This window comes from Amblyomma mixtum, chromosome 3 (assembly GCF_055824585.1).
Source record: "Amblyomma mixtum isolate Tamu chromosome 3, ASM5582458v1, whole genome shotgun sequence".
NCBI lineage: Eukaryota > Metazoa > Arthropoda > Arachnida > Ixodida > Ixodidae > Amblyomma > Amblyomma mixtum.
Window position 1 is genome coordinate 116,225,616 of NC_143014.1, and position 15,464 is coordinate 116,241,079.

Consider the following 15,464-nt stretch of genomic DNA (forward strand, 5'->3'; position numbering starts at 1 on the left):
TTAGGACGTTAAAACAGCCAGAAACCAAATCAGTAAACCAAAGAAGGTAAAGAGAATGCACGTTGAGCCATGGGTTAAAACTTTCTTTTTCAAGTTGCACGCTGGAATGTTATCAGTCAAAATGTTTTTACAGGATAAGGGCTTATTCCTTTCGTGGGTCATCCCTGCCTTATGTGCAAGCAACCAGAAACGATATTTGAAACAGAAATGGTAATAGCGCTACAGCAAGACGTACACAAGAAAGACTGACACGGGACATGCGCTAACTTCATCTGAGTTTATTTACTGCAAAGCCAGCAAGAAAATAGAAAATTTAAGAAAATAAAAAATTTAAAGCATGCGCAAAAAACTGGTACAACAAGGCATCAACAAAACCGTTCAAGATATGATATCTGTCTTGAAAAGGCGGAAGTATCACTTACACAATCTAATCCCTTCTTTCTAATGTGGAATGCTTCCAAAAGCTCCCGCGCCTTCATATCTCCACTCCTGTTCTGCCGCACGATTACACACGAAGCACTCAGCACAGTGCTGCGAAAGATGTGCACCTCCTAGATTTGTTAGCGATCGCGCGTGCTCAGCCGCGCGGTCATTAACGCACCGCCCCGTTTGGCACACATAGGCTTTTCCGCAGGTCAGTGGTATCTCGCACCACACCTCTGCAATACTTCACGTACTGCTTGCCATGCTTTTTGTTGCAGGAGCTCTTTTTATCGCTCCCAATTCGCGCGCATAGCTGGGCAAGCTTTCGTGGGACAGAAAACACGACCGGCACGCCATGTCGCTCTGCCGCCTTTTTCACATTGTGCGCGACCGTGTGCGCATAAGGCATCACTTCTGGTCTCACGGACTGTTTGTTTGGTTCAGGCGACTTCTGAAACATCGCGCACTTGATTTTTCTTAGGAGGGCTCCAGCAACTGCTGCGATAACCGTGCATGGGAACCCCGCCGAAACCAACCGATCAACTTGCCTATCAAAACTCACCTGCATAGCATGGTGGCACGACTTCACGAGAGCTGACTCAAGGCAGAGGCGAGCAATGGGGCGTTTTACAGTTTTTGAATGCGCTGATGTATAAGGCAGTAACTTCTTCTGGGCTCGAGGGTGGTATCGCCAACAGACATGATCCTCGCCCAGAGTAATGTTAAGATCCAAAAACTGTAAGCACCCCCCCTTAGGAAGCTCATGAGTGAGCTGCAGTGCAGTGGGGTCGTGCGGGGACCCTGGGGCGTGCCCCGAATTCCTGTTAAATTATAGTTTTTCTCTCTCTCTCTCATGAGTGAACACCAAACCCCTCCCCTTTTTTTGGAAGTTGGCTAAAACTGTGCTTACAGCAACCGTGTAGGTCAAGTCTTTTTGTTTTTCAAAAACAATTAGAAAATCGTCAACATACCTAAATACTTTTAGTACTATGCTATAAAAATGTTAGTAAGCACTGGAACTACACAGGATTCAATGCAAATCCCTTGTCGTTGTGGGTAAAATTTGTTGTCAAATGAGACAAACGTCACACTAAGATAAAATTAAGGCGACTTGATAAAACCACTAATTGACACGCCTGAGGAGTTCTGGAATTCAACAGCACCGCTACTTTCTATGACATCCCTCACGGAAGTGAACAAGGCATCGTGGGGCACCGAATAAAACAAGTATTCTACATCCACTGAAAATACATAACCGACAGAGGCGTTTCCCTCCAGAAGCCTAACATCTTTCGAATTTTTTGTAGCAAAAGGATCATGAACACTAAGTGAGCTCAGATGCTTCTGTAGGTATTTGCTGAGAACAACCTGCCACGTTCCATTCTCACTGACCACAGTTCTAAAAGGTATCGACGGTTTGTGCGTTTTTGCTGTGAAAAATACAGAAAGAGCATTGCATTTACCGTTACTGATGCCGTTGGCCAGCCTACCTAATTCTAAGTCCTTACACAACAAGATCGTCTTCCCTTTTACCCTCGTTGCGCTAGCTTTCAAAGGAAAAAGGTTTTTGGCAATCGCTTCATCTGCTCTTGTTCGGAACTCTGACTCGGGGAGCACCACGAAGCCACCATCCTTGTCAGCTTGGAGAAGCCGGAGGCAGTGCTGTCTGAAATAGGACACAGCTTTTGCCATGGGATCCTTGCCTGGTCCAGTGGAAGAGCGACTTGTAGATCTGGTCAGTGCATCCACACCATCAAGGAGGCACCTTTCCTTGTTTTCTTCTGCAGCCTTTCCTGCGATGCGTCTATTTAGAGCGAGGAACTCATGTGCCTGAACCCGTGGCTGAACTTCGGGTCATGGTTCAACGTGTTTCTTACGTCGCAGGGAAGCTCTACTTCCCGGATGACAATCACATCTTTTCCCGTTGGCTTCTTTTTCCTGCTTCTCCAAGCTGACAAGGATTGTAGTTTCGTGGTGCTCCCCGAGGCAGAGTTCTGAACAAGAGCAGGTGAAGCAGGTGATTCCCGGCGTCGGAAAGTGCGGTCTCATGGTGCAACGGTTAGCACTTTGGACTTTGAATCCAGCGATCCGAGTTCCACAGTATTTGGCGCTCGCGAACGGCAAGATATTACTGTGATCCCGACGCAAGGGCAGCACGAATTTATTTTCGTGAAAATGTGCATCGGTTTGTTGAGAATGTCAATGCTGTTGGCGAGGCTTTCGAGTGGTTGTCAAGGGTGGAGCCTTTGATGGCCCTAAATGAATTTTATGTGACGAAGCCTGCTTTTGGCAGGCTGAATATATCAATACCATGTGTTCATTGTGTCCCGCAATCTTGTTCTGGTCATTCTTGTGTAATGCCAAAGCCAGGCAATAAAGAAAAAAATGAAGTCTAGTGGCTAGGATACCTGGCTTTCACCCAGGAGGCCCGGATTCGATTCCCGGCGTCGGGAAGTCCGGTCTCATGGTGTAACGGTTAGCACTTTGGACTTTGAATCCAGCGATCCGAGTTCAGATCTCGGTGTGACCTGCGCCTTTTTATTTATTTTTGCTTCTTATGCTGCCTTCTACGGTGCTTGTGCCCTCCTTTCTTATGAATTAAGATAATGTTAGCGTTTTTCCAAGCTGTAGGTACGCTCGAGGTCACAAGGCATTGCGTATAGAAGGTGGCTAGTTTTTCGAGCACAATCTGTCCTCCATCATTCAATAAATCTGCTGTTATCTGATCCTCAGCAGCTGTTTTCCCCTTTTGCATTGTTCCTAAGGCTTTATTTACTTCCTCCTTCGTTACTGGCGGGATGCCCCATTGCTGTGCTCTAGTGCCTCTCTCAGTAACATTCCTATTGCAATCGCTACTGTCACAGATTTGTGTAAAACTCTTCGGCTACTTTAACTATCTTATCCATATTGCTAATGAAATTCCCCTATTTTTCTCCTATCGCATACATCTGGTTTTTACCTATGCCTAGTTTTCTCTTCACTGCTTTTAGGCTACCTCCGCTCTTTAAAGCGTGCTCGATTTTCTGCATGTTAAACTTCCTGATGTCGGCTACCTTGCGCTTATTTCTTAACATCGACAGCTCTACTAGTTCTATTCTGTCTATGGAGTTAGACGTCCTCATGCTTTGCCATTTCTTAATCAGATCTTTAGCCTCCTGAGATAGCTTCCCGGTATCCTGTCGAACCATCCTACTGCCTACTTGTACGGCGCACTCCGTAATGATATCTGCGAGACGATCGTTCATTGTTTCAACATTATGGTCGTCATCTTCAGTTAATGCGGAAAATCCGTTCTGCAGCAAAATCCTGAATTCCTCTAATTTCCCTCTTAATGCTAACTCGTTACTAGACTTCCGCTTCACTAATTTCCTCCGTTCCCTTTTCAAATCTAAGCTAATACGAGACCTTACCATTCTGTGGTCACTACAACAGACCTTCCCAAGGACCTGCACATCCTCTATGATGCCAGGGTGAGCGCACAGTATGAAGTCTTTCTCATTTTTAGTCTCACCATTGGGGCTCTTCTACGTCCACTTCCTGTTGCCTCGTTTGCGGAAGAAGGTATTCATGACCCGTAAATTATTTCTATCTGCGAACTCTACTAATAACTCTCCCCTGCTATTCCTAGAACCTATGCCATAGTCACCTACCGCCTGGTCCCCAGCTTGCTTCTTGCCTACCTTCCCAATGAAGCCGGCCATCAGTACAGTGTACTGTGATTTTACTTTGGTCATGGCCGATTCCACGTCTTCATAGAAGGCTTCAATGATCTGGTCATCATGGCTTGATGTAGGCGCGTAGGCCTTCACCACCTTCAGCTTATACTTCAGCTTATTAAGCCTAATTACGATAGCTGCCACCCTCTCGTTAATACTATAAAACTGCTCTATGTTGCCAGCTATGTCCTGATTGATAAGGAATCCCACGCCTAGTTCTCGTCTGTCTGCTAATCCACGGTAGCACTGTATACGCCTTTAGTACTGTATACGCCTTATCTGTCCTCCTAACCTCACTAAACCCTATGACATGCATTCAAATTAATACCCGCTAATTCCTCCAACAGCACTGCTAAACTAGCTTCCCTGGATAAGGTAAACGTTGCTAGGTTCAGTTTCCAATGGTGGCCTGTCCGCAGCCAATGATTCTTAGCATCCTCCGCTGCGTCACAGGTCTGACCGCCTCCCCGGTCATTTGCTCCGCAGCCGCTGGGGACTGAGGGCCGAGGGTTAATTTGGTTGTTCATAGAAGGTTGCGGCCAAGTACTACACCAAGGTGGCCAAATGCTGCTCTGGTGAGGACAGGTTGGTTTATCTCGTGATGATCCAGATGATCTAGATGTGGGCCGTCACCTTCAGTAACCCAGAAGCGACGAAGCAAATTCTGGAAGCTCGCGAAGTGAACGTTAAGGAGAAATGGTGCCTTGTCATTAACTCGCCCAACCAGGATGTGCGGTTGAAGCTGTATTGGGTGCTGCATAACGTCCCAGACGAAGACGTTCGTGCTGCGCTGGTTCCATACGGGAAAGTAACCGACCTGTCTCTGGAGTGCTGGCGCTTTCAAGGCATTGCTGACACGGTCTCCTCTACCCGCACAGTTGGCCTTAAACTTAAGCTTGGAGTGACTCGAAGATTTGCCTCATCAAGTACGCATTGCTGGAAGTACGGCCCTACTGGTCGCACCAGGTCTCCCGCCGTTATGCTTAAGGTGTAACAGGCGAGAGTGCCGAGTGGTGCGCTTTGCCTTCTGTAAGCGCTAGGGCCATGATTAGAGCAAATGTACTGGAACGTACTCCAATATAACAGGACTAAGCGCAAGCAATGTAGTCCGAGCTGATACCTCATAGACCAGGCTGACGTAGAAGCAGCTGCTGTTGGTGCGACTGTACCGCCTGCTCAAGACGCCATTAGCCCACTTCCTCGTGCGAAGAAAGAGGCACATAGCAAACCAACGAAGAAGGGCTAGCCGAGGAGCGCTACAACGGGTACCAACGAATGCCCCGAAAAGAACGACGAAGAGATGAGTAACATCCCACACACTGCTACCGTCACCAACAGGGAACTGAAGGCGTTGTGATGTCGAGTTTCGGTGACACCGCGGCGAAACGACTTCACGACGCAAGCGGCAACGGCGTGCCCGGCACAAGCAAAGAAGTCAGCAGAGAGCCACTTGTGAAAACGACGCCCACCCAAAGATCAACCTTGAAACCGGCACCCAAAATTCCGCCCGAGCCTCGGCCAAGGCGGATGCCGTCGGCGCTGCCGCCGACGTGACCCGATGCCAAGTGAGTGTGTCGGACCCGCCGGCGAGTGACAATGGCTAAGGTAGACACACATTCATCATCATCATCATCATCAGCCTCACTACGCCCACTGCAGGGCAAATGCGTCTGCCATGTCTCTCCAATTAGCCCTGTCCTTCGCCATTTGCGGCCACCGTATTCCCGCAAATTTCTTAATCTCATGCGCCCACCTAACTTTCTGCCATCCCCTGCTACGCTTGCCTGAATGGCTTGCCATATGGCAGGTTCTCTCAGATCATGAATGGCAGTTTACCAATATCCCTCAAGAGAAAATAGAGACACATTACGGCGACATAAAAAGCACCGCCTCAATCAGCCGAACGGCGCAAGCGACTGTGCAGTATGTGGGAAATGTGACATCGGTGATAGATCGCAATAGTGAAGGTGATACTGTGCGGTTCCGGTGCTAAGAAAAAATGGCAGTAAACCTAGAAACAAGTTTGCTCGTGGGCACGCTCAACGTGCGCGGCTTTTTTTTTTCATTCATTCATTCATTCATTCATTCATTCATTTTATTTCTACTTTTGCCATACAAATTACCAAAACAATATCAACTTAGCCGACTTTTTATGGAGTATGACTTAGATGTAACTGCTGTTCAAGAGACCAAAGTTGAAAGCGAAGAGGCAACGAACCACATGGGAGACTTTCAGAGCGCGGTATAATGTGTGCATTTCCCACGCTATTGACACAGCGGGTGGGTGTACTTTATTCGTTAAAAATTCCCTTGAAGCGTTTATAGAGAGTATTTATGCGCCTCATTGTGTGTGACTTTATGTTACATGCCAATAGGTTTCGAGTTATTTGTTTATATGCTCCAAATATTGCAAGTGAACGAAAAATGTATGAGAGTGTTGATCGACGCCTAAACAGTGATGAAAGGATCAATGTCATGTTGGGAGATTTTAACTGCGTGTACAAATCAGAAGATTGAGCGAGGCAGACACCCGTTCGAGACGCGAGTTCATTATTTCTGAGCGAGTGTTTAGAAGACTGAGCATTGGCAGATATGACTGTCGAACCCAACGTTACAATACTTCGAAACCCACTTCGGAAGAAATTTTATTTTTCTTTCTTTCTTCATGATCTAGGCACTGCCGATGACATTATGGGGTCACGTGGATTTCCTTGCGTTTCTCAAGGACGGTCGGCCAGTGCCGGACTTTAACTGAAGAGCCATACAAGGCTTTTTGCCTTAATAAAAAAATTAGCAATGGTTGAACGCGGTTAAACCAAGTTTGTCGAGCGATAGCTCGGTTTTGCTTGACTTGGTAAAGGACGAGACCATTGGTTTGCAGAGATCTTGCTTTTTTCTTCGTATAGGTAGACTCTCGCTGTATCTGTCGCCGAGCTCGCTGCTGTTCGAGCCGTTTGGCGTGGGTGCGCTGGTTTTCAAGAGCCCGCTGCACCATCTATGGAAAGGCACTGTTCGCTCCCGCAGACGTGAAAGGCGCACCATTGGCCACACAATTTTCTTGCTCCTTCGTTCTTGCGCCGTTCTCCCCGAGCGGCAGCCTGACCTTGGCTGAGCTTGAAGGTGAAATTGACGGAACCAGCCGTTCTCTGGGTTTGTACGTCAGGAATAGCGCTTTCGCTCCAATAGGAACCGCCGATCTCGGAGCTTTTTGTAGCAGGAGTCAGCGATGCAAGAATAGCGATTCTGTTTCCAAAGGTGGTGGATGTTGTCAACGCGTATATGACAAACCCCCCGATCGTCTAAGTGGCGACCATAGCAGTGAAGCACTTAGCATGGACAGAGGAGTTAAAAGTGCTGCATGAGTCTGCCGTGACTCACTCTCCGATGGGTGGGAGCACGCGGGTACATGGCCGAAATCCATACGTGCAGCACAGAACAGTGAGTGCACTACTGCCGCGGCACTGAAGTCAGGAAGTGAGACTGCGGCTGTTTATAGTCCCCCTAATATTCAAATTGTCACGCAAGACAATAACCGGATCTTCGCTCCCGACAGCACAGCTATACTCACCGTGCTGCCTCAGTGGGCCCAGTTCCTGAGCATGACTGCGCCACTGGGATTCCGGCAGCGGCGACGGCGTTTCGTTCGAGACGAATAAAAAAGTTTTTTTTTCAGCTTCTTAATACCATGGTAGCCATATTTTTCTTTTTCTTTTGGGAATATAAATTTGTGCCTTGCACTTGTAATGGTGTGAACCTGGAAATGTATTCGAAGCCAAGAGCTCAGTGAATTGGCATATGCACTGACGTCTAATCATTCACATGCAAACTTTCTTTGTGTGCTGTTTTAGTCATGAAGTGTCACTGTTGAAAATTTGAATTCTGGCAGAAGAAAATGCATTTTTATTGAAATTTTTATTCTGACAGACAGCAAGGAAGTGAAATCATGTCCCAATAATTTGGCTGCCTAAAATTTGGACGTCTCGAAGTATGTCTCGAAGCATTTATGCGTCGTTAATGTGGAAACTCTCTGTGTGGACAATGAAAATGGTAGAAATGTGCAGCGCTCATTGGGGTCCATATTTACTTGTAGCAATAATATGCACAACGATGCGGACACATTTTCAAGTCTCCCAGACAGATTTTCAAGTCCTGTATTTTGAGTACGGACACCAGCGAGAGGCAATTTGAAACTGCAAATGCCTTCGTAATGGCTGTTTATGCTGTGGTTTCGTAATTTACATTGTAGTGGTGCTCGAGGGACACACCCCATAATTTGCCATATTGCTCGAACAGCTTTGAAAAAAAAAAAACTGCATATTGTGATTTTTTGAACATTATACATGCAGAGGCTGTCAGCTGACTGCATACACATAGGTAGTAGAGGTTCGTGGTGTATGAATAAATAGTTATCACATGACGTTACTATGGCTAGCTTCCCCAGTGTACGCAGGCGCTGGTTTGCGATAAGAGGATTAACAAAACAGCCAGGCTTGCATCTCGCTTTCTGGACCCAAACATGGCGGCCACTGTGACGTCGGTGCCAGCTACGTGCAGTCGTGTAATAGCTGTATGTTGTCATGCCATGAGGTACCATCTCACATCTCATGAAAGACTAAGCATTTCTAACTGCATCGCATTATTTTAAATGTAATGGTAACCAGGAAAATGCGCTCCGAGGTCCCGAGGCTTTGATTGATTTACATTGACAAGAAGACCGTATACGCAGTTTTTTTTTCAGATTTTTTTTGCTTTCGGTCATGATTTGTTATTATGGCTGGCTCGCTTTATGAAAAATTTTGTCCTGGAACCAAAGTGTCCGTATTAACGAGGCACAACTGTATATGCTGGTGCACCCGTGGTCATGTCCTTGGGCTACAGGGTTTGTTTTTCAGCGATGTAGTGGGGCACTTTGGGCACCCCCGGAGTCTTAAATTTCTCGAGGGTGAGAACTCTCGCCCTCACTTTTCATGACAGTGTGGTTTAATGTGGCCTGGAGACGAAGACTGTAGTGTGGATTTTGACCATTTGTTGCAGTACGTACTTCACATTTATCTAAGAAGCTTACATTGTCTTTTGCCTTTTTGCAACCTTCACAAAGCATGCGTTACACCAGTCTCGCAGGTGAAGGAAGAACACACACTCAAGTTTTGACAGAGATGCACCTTGTATATGCTGCTGAAAACACCGCGAATGGTTTTAAAGGACTATCTGCCTTGATGAATCTGCAGGTAAGATGTGCAGTGTCATTGCAGTTGCACATTTATGCACTTTATAGGTCACAAAGGCTGTCACAGAGTCAGAAATAACTTTTTACTGCGCGAAAAGTTAAGATAACAGGAAAGAGCACATACGACACTTAGGAGCAACTGCAGAATGTCAGCTTTATTTTTCAAGTAAACACAAGGCGTATTTAAGCGTTCTGTATGGTGCGCTGATAATTTTTCAAACACGTCATACACATGATAACCTCTGGATTTTGGCAATCTTCCAGAAGAACACTAGAACACGAAGGCTCACTAGTGAAGCTATCACTGGGCCGGCCGTCGTAATCATACAAGTAAAATAGGGCTGCAAAGCAAACGTGGGAACTACTTGGCTGAACCAAAGCAACAACAAACATCTATTTACAAAAAGGATTTTCCAAAACAGCAACGCATAAACCGTGCATCGCCACTTGAAGGCTACGTCAGTTTGAAACACAGAGAAAAAAGGCGCCAAGTCGAAAAACCAAAAAAAAAACAACAACAACGCATAAGCCTTGCTTCAGCACTAGAAGGCGCCATGTAAAACAGTGAAACAGAGTGAAAAAAGGCACCAAGTCAACAACAAAAAAACAACAACACATGAGTTACCAAATTACCCAGAAACCAAATTACAATTTTCTTCGTGCTAACTGGTACTGCCGAAATATATTCAGTTTTCTTGACTTAATAATTCACACAGCCGCGATGTAGACGGCGTAGAGATAAGGCCTGGATAAGGCCCATTAAGTATGTCGTATATGAAATTGCTCTAATTTTGGCTTACATTTAAACTTGTACATTTCGTGTCGTGCTTATCCTGACAAAATGGAAACTGCGAGAGTAACAGCCATTTTCAAGAAAAAGGTGAGCTGATTATTAAAAACTAGTAAATGTCCAATTCTCTTCTAGTGTAAATGTCTCTGATTGTGTTCAAGCGCTCATGATATGATCACCTTAGTTCAAGAACATGATTGAAATGTGTTTTGCTGTGTTTCGAACTTTTGGCTATATGCTGGAAAATGTCCTTCGTGGCGAAGCTAATAACAATTACGAAGCACAGAGGAAATTAGTGGCAGAGGAAAATTCGCTTCAATACGTACTTAGATGCCTTGATAAGAGTGCTATTAAAGCAACACCGATGAGTAATTGCAGTTGGCTACCAGCTTCTAATCACAAAAACGCCACTCTTTCTGAAAACAAAGCCCTTTTAAGGTAGAAAAGAGCAAGAACTAAAATACAGGTATCGCCGCTACCGGCGAACCTCGCAAGTACAAGCGACGAAATAGCCGAAAAACAGCACGAATCTCAGAAGCTGAAAAACGTGCATTAAGGTTACGCGTTTGAATATTGGTGAATATAAGTTTTGTGTTGAAACCGCTAATGTACTTTTATCACACTAGGAAGAAAGAAACAAGATAACCTGAATGCTGGAAGCCAAAGCAAAACCTATACTTGGCGGTGCAACAGGCGGCTAGCTGAGTTTCGGTATGTATTGGTGCTTCGCGATTAGGCGCTTTGCGTGCCTACGTGGTTTCGTTTCTGACGCGCCTCGATTTGCAAGTGCGGAGAAGCAGAGAAACTCCAGGTGCCCCTCTAAGGGCTCCTCGGACGAAGTTCACACCACAGCACGCACCTGCGACGAGAAAAACACCTGTGGCCAGCCAATGTTTGAGCCTCCACGTTAGCCAAGCGTTACCAAGAATTACAAGAATTACAGAATCTAAATACGTTTTTATGTTCCAGTCTCTACTCTTCAGTCGGGATGGTGACTCGGCGGTGACAGCTTCCGCACCAGTATCTTGACTTGCTACGGACGCTGCCGACTCCTCGGCGCTCGCACTATCCTGCCAGAGCCGCCCCCACAGCCCTCAAAAGCATCGCACGCTGTGAGTGATTCAGGTGGTTGAAGCGCAGGCCGCAGTTCTTTGCGAGAACTTTGCTGTCGGGATCGGGAACGGGATCCATGGCAAGGCTTGTACAAATGTAAACGAAGCGACGGTAGGGACTTGTGATCTTGTGATAGAGGCCTTCAGCGTCCGGCCAGCAGTAATTTTCATTTCGGCTGCCGCTATGGGCTGCACCACTCGCGGTGAGCATTCACGGAGTCTACGTTTACGTCAGTTTACATCATTTTTCGGGTATTTCGTCATCAGAGAGTCCCAAGTTTAAATTATAGGGGCGGGTAAAAGTTTTTTCAAATTAAAATCCAAATCTCTTAGCAATAAATGCATCTTTCGCCCTCGGACAAGCGACAACAAAGACACGAAATGCCGAACTATCGAGTTTTGCTAAAAAAAAAAAATTATACATTTGTCCGCAGAGTTCCTTTAAGTGCGTTGACGACTATTGGAATGCATTTCAATCTGCTGGCGTTTTCTGACCCTCACCATGAAACATGCCAGCACTGACTCCCACTTTTTTAAAGAAGTCTTGAAGAGGCGGGAGGCGATGCGACTTTGACCGTACTCAAAAGATAGGAGCACATGTAGGCATAAAAGAAACCGATAAAGACGTTTTATTTACGGTTTGAACCTTACAGCTGAAATGAAGGGTGTCGGAATTAGGCGAAACTATGGAGGTGGTGGAGGGGGACGATGTCCTCTTCATCCTCAAGGTTGGTTGGGCCCATGGTCTGCTCTGCAAAAAAACAAACGGACAGGCCTTTCCTTCCTGTTTCCAGAAGGGATTCAGGAAAACCCACCACAGGCGTAGTGCGTCCGGAAGCCTGATGTCCGAAGACGGATCTATTCACTACTGCAATGTGCCAGGCTGGTGCCTGCCTAAAGACTGGAGTGTTATCTCCCGGACAGCGTCAAAGGCCGGGCAGTATCAGAGGAGATGTTCGCCCGTGCCTGTGGCCGGACATATCGGACATGCCGGGCACTTAGGTGTGCCCTTAGGTGCCACTTGGCCACTTAGGTGCCGGGCACTTAGCCTGGAAAGAGGGATCGCCCGAATGGAAGGAGAAACAAGAAAAGGGGGGAGTACAGAGACGAACAAATCCCGAGACAACACCGCTGGGCAGTCGGTCCTCCGGCGGCCCAAGCGCCCAAGCCATCGGGCAGGAGCCGAGCCCGAGCGAACTAAAAAGGCCAACTCCGCAGACTCTCCGTCCCTGCTGATGAAGACTCCGGCGCCAACGCAGCTGCATGTAAGCTTGGGCACCCCAGCGTCCGCGCCATGTACTCGGTAATATGTAATTCCTGAATATACCTGTTTTGTTCTGAGTCTAGCGGTGTCTGTTTGCCTCTCCGTATACCGTGTGGACTCGCGCAATACGTGGGGTCGTCACAGTGCTAAAATTCATGTGGTCGCCGGAACGAATGCGGGGTGCTTTTAGAATTCAGCATTATTGTGGTATGAACATGCGCAAAATTCATTTCTTTCGCTGACTGCATCTTCAATACCAGCAGTAAATAATGTGTTCCAATCAACGATTAAGGGCCATCTCGCTAACCTGGGGATCAGAAATTGGTAGCGAATGCACCTTCATGCCGGTTCAGTGCTTCATAATGAGATTGCTGTGTACGCGCCAGCAGACGCAGAGGCGCAAGCAGAATGAAAAAGAAGATGCGAGGACGCGCTGCCTTGGGCCTGTCGTGCACCTCTGGCTGTTGTAAGGATTAACGACACGCCCCGTAGCTAGCACGACGGAGCTTGCCTCTTGTTTTAAGATTAGTATAACAAGAAAAAAAAAACAATGGCTCAATTTTATAAACGGCAGCATCTATCGAGCCCCTTCAACTCGGCTTGCACAGTCGCGAGTAAAAAATATTAGTATTAGTCACATCGGAGCGGCAGATAGCAACGCTCGGCGCTGCAGTTACGGACACGCCGACAACAAAAGTGCCAGGCGTGTTCGCAAAGCACGACGCTACGCCAGCCGCGCGGTGCGTTTTTCGACGCTCTCGTGACGCCATTGTGCTAACCTTTTTGTAGCGAGAGCTACATTACCCACAGTCTTGCCGTTTTGCTGTGGGCCTTCGGCGCCACTTGTGCACATGCGCCAGGAGCCGAGTGACATCACAGCCGCGCAGCTGCTGCGCCGCCAACGTGACAATTGAGGGTCTCCGTCCATTCCTCTATGTTTGTGATCTTCCCTGTGGCAGCTTTCTCTCGCTTCTTCCTAAATATTTCCCATTCTGTTACGCTCGGTTGATGCGCACGTCGCGTCTTAACTCCTTTTTAAGGATCGAGGCCAGAATGAAATGATCGCTGCGGAGGCTGTCAGAATTTCACAGCTCGAAAGATTAAGCCGAACAACCACGGGCAGAGCCATCCTTGAAATGGTAGGCCTGTAAAGAGACGGGACTAAGAGCCAAATCAAGCATTCCGCAGGACTGCCGAGAAAATCTAATCATTCTGCCACTCCCTTGTAACATGCATCTCATATTCAACACTGAAAGGAGGGAGAAGAGAGCAGAAGCACTAATCAGACGCTTCGATCCGATAGACAGCTGCGTACGTGGACGCGGCAAGTGGCAAGTCTGGTGCGGCGGTCGCCGCAGTGGTCGACGGCCGCGGTGCCCCCGTATCGGCAGCCACCATTAGAAGCCGCAACGCGGAAACAGCTGAAGAAGTTGCGATAGCGCCCGCTTGCGTTGGAACGGAAGCCAATTTTATAATTAGCGATAGCAAAACAGTCATCTATAATTTTGGAAAGGGTAGGATCTCGCCGGAAGCGGCAATGATTCTGGCCAGTAGACGACTAAACAGAAAAATTAGCCTAATTTGGACTCCCGCACACGCGTCCGTTCCTGGCAACGACGCAACCCACGAGTTAGTCCGAGCTCTCTACTTCCAGGTAGCTGTGGAGCCGCCCGAGTGCCGGAACATGAACGAGCGTCTGCAAAATTATACGGAGATTGTTGAAAATTATAGGTTACAGGGAGACTGGCGCCACCACCGGATAAAAGCCTAAACAATAGGGAGGCAATCGCGTGGCGGCGCCTCCAAGCTGGGAACTTCGTAAACCCGGTCTGGGCATATCATGTTCAGAGAGATGAGAAAGAAAACAAGTGCAAGCACTGTGGGGTGAGAGGGACCCTCGACCACATAGTTCAGGAATGCGCTAGCTCCCCAGGGCCTAAGCAAATATAAATTGTAGAGAAACCTAGTAAGCCCTGCTGCGGAACGAGGCCCCGGCTCCACAGTAACAAGCCATCCGCCTGGCGGAAGAAGCCGCGCGGAATCAAGACCTCTTTGCCTGCTTCTAATCACGGAGGTCCCGGCCCCCGTCACCTAGGCCTGCCTGCCGGGGACGGGGAGTAGGGGGCCTCCTTATCTGGCGGAAAATAAAGTTGATGTCATCATCATCTGGTGCGCCGCGCGCCTCCGACCGAGAGGAGCCGCCGAGTGACGCCATAAAGCCACCAACGACGCCACAGCTGCCGACGCCGCTCGCCTCCAACCGAGAGAGAGACTGCGCATGCCCGACACGTGCTCTATTGTGCATTCGCGGCAAGGGGAGGAGGAGGGTCGCGGTGTATAAATGACTGTGATGGAAAAAAAAACACAGTCATGGCGGCCACAAAGAGCGAGGCCGACGCTCAGCGGCGTAGGAGACGGGAGAAACTCGAGTTGTCGGACCATGACGATAAGCAAAACAACTAGACGTAACCAGGGATATACAGCACCTCTCTCTGCGTATATCCTGGCATAGCTGAGCTAAGCCACCGCCAATTTTTTACTCGCGACTGTACTGCCACTTCCCTTTATGAAAAGGACCCCACTCGAATGAAGCGGGGCGTAATTGCAATTTTTAGCACAGCTACGCGCGCACGGCGGACCGGTGGCGCTGCGCGTTCGCGTGTTCCATTTTAGATCGCATCCACCTGCACTCTTACTTTTTTACGACAGATTTCGATTAGCCGCTAGTGCATGCTTTCAGCGGTCGGGACATTCTACAGCAGCCTTGTTATCGAGAGCGTTAACGGACAGCTTGAGCCACACTTAGAGAAAACACTTAAAGGTGCACTGAAGAGGAACCTGAACTCGCATTTTTACCGCGGGAACTCGATGTAAACGTTCCGAGCATTCTTAGAAACTTCGAATTATTGTCCTGTGTGGCCGGTTTCCGTAA

At 47.8% G+C, this 15,464-nt stretch overlaps 1 non-coding gene across 1 annotated transcript; it reads left to right on the plus strand.

Moving 5' to 3' along the window:
• The first annotated feature begins 2,881 nt into the window (after positions 1-2,881).
• On the plus strand, positions 2,882-2,953 carry TRNAQ-UUG (transfer RNA glutamine (anticodon UUG)). The gene has a single exon. It is a non-coding gene; the product is annotated as a tRNA-Gln (tRNA).
• The last annotated feature ends 12,511 nt before the right edge of the window (positions 2,954-15,464 follow it).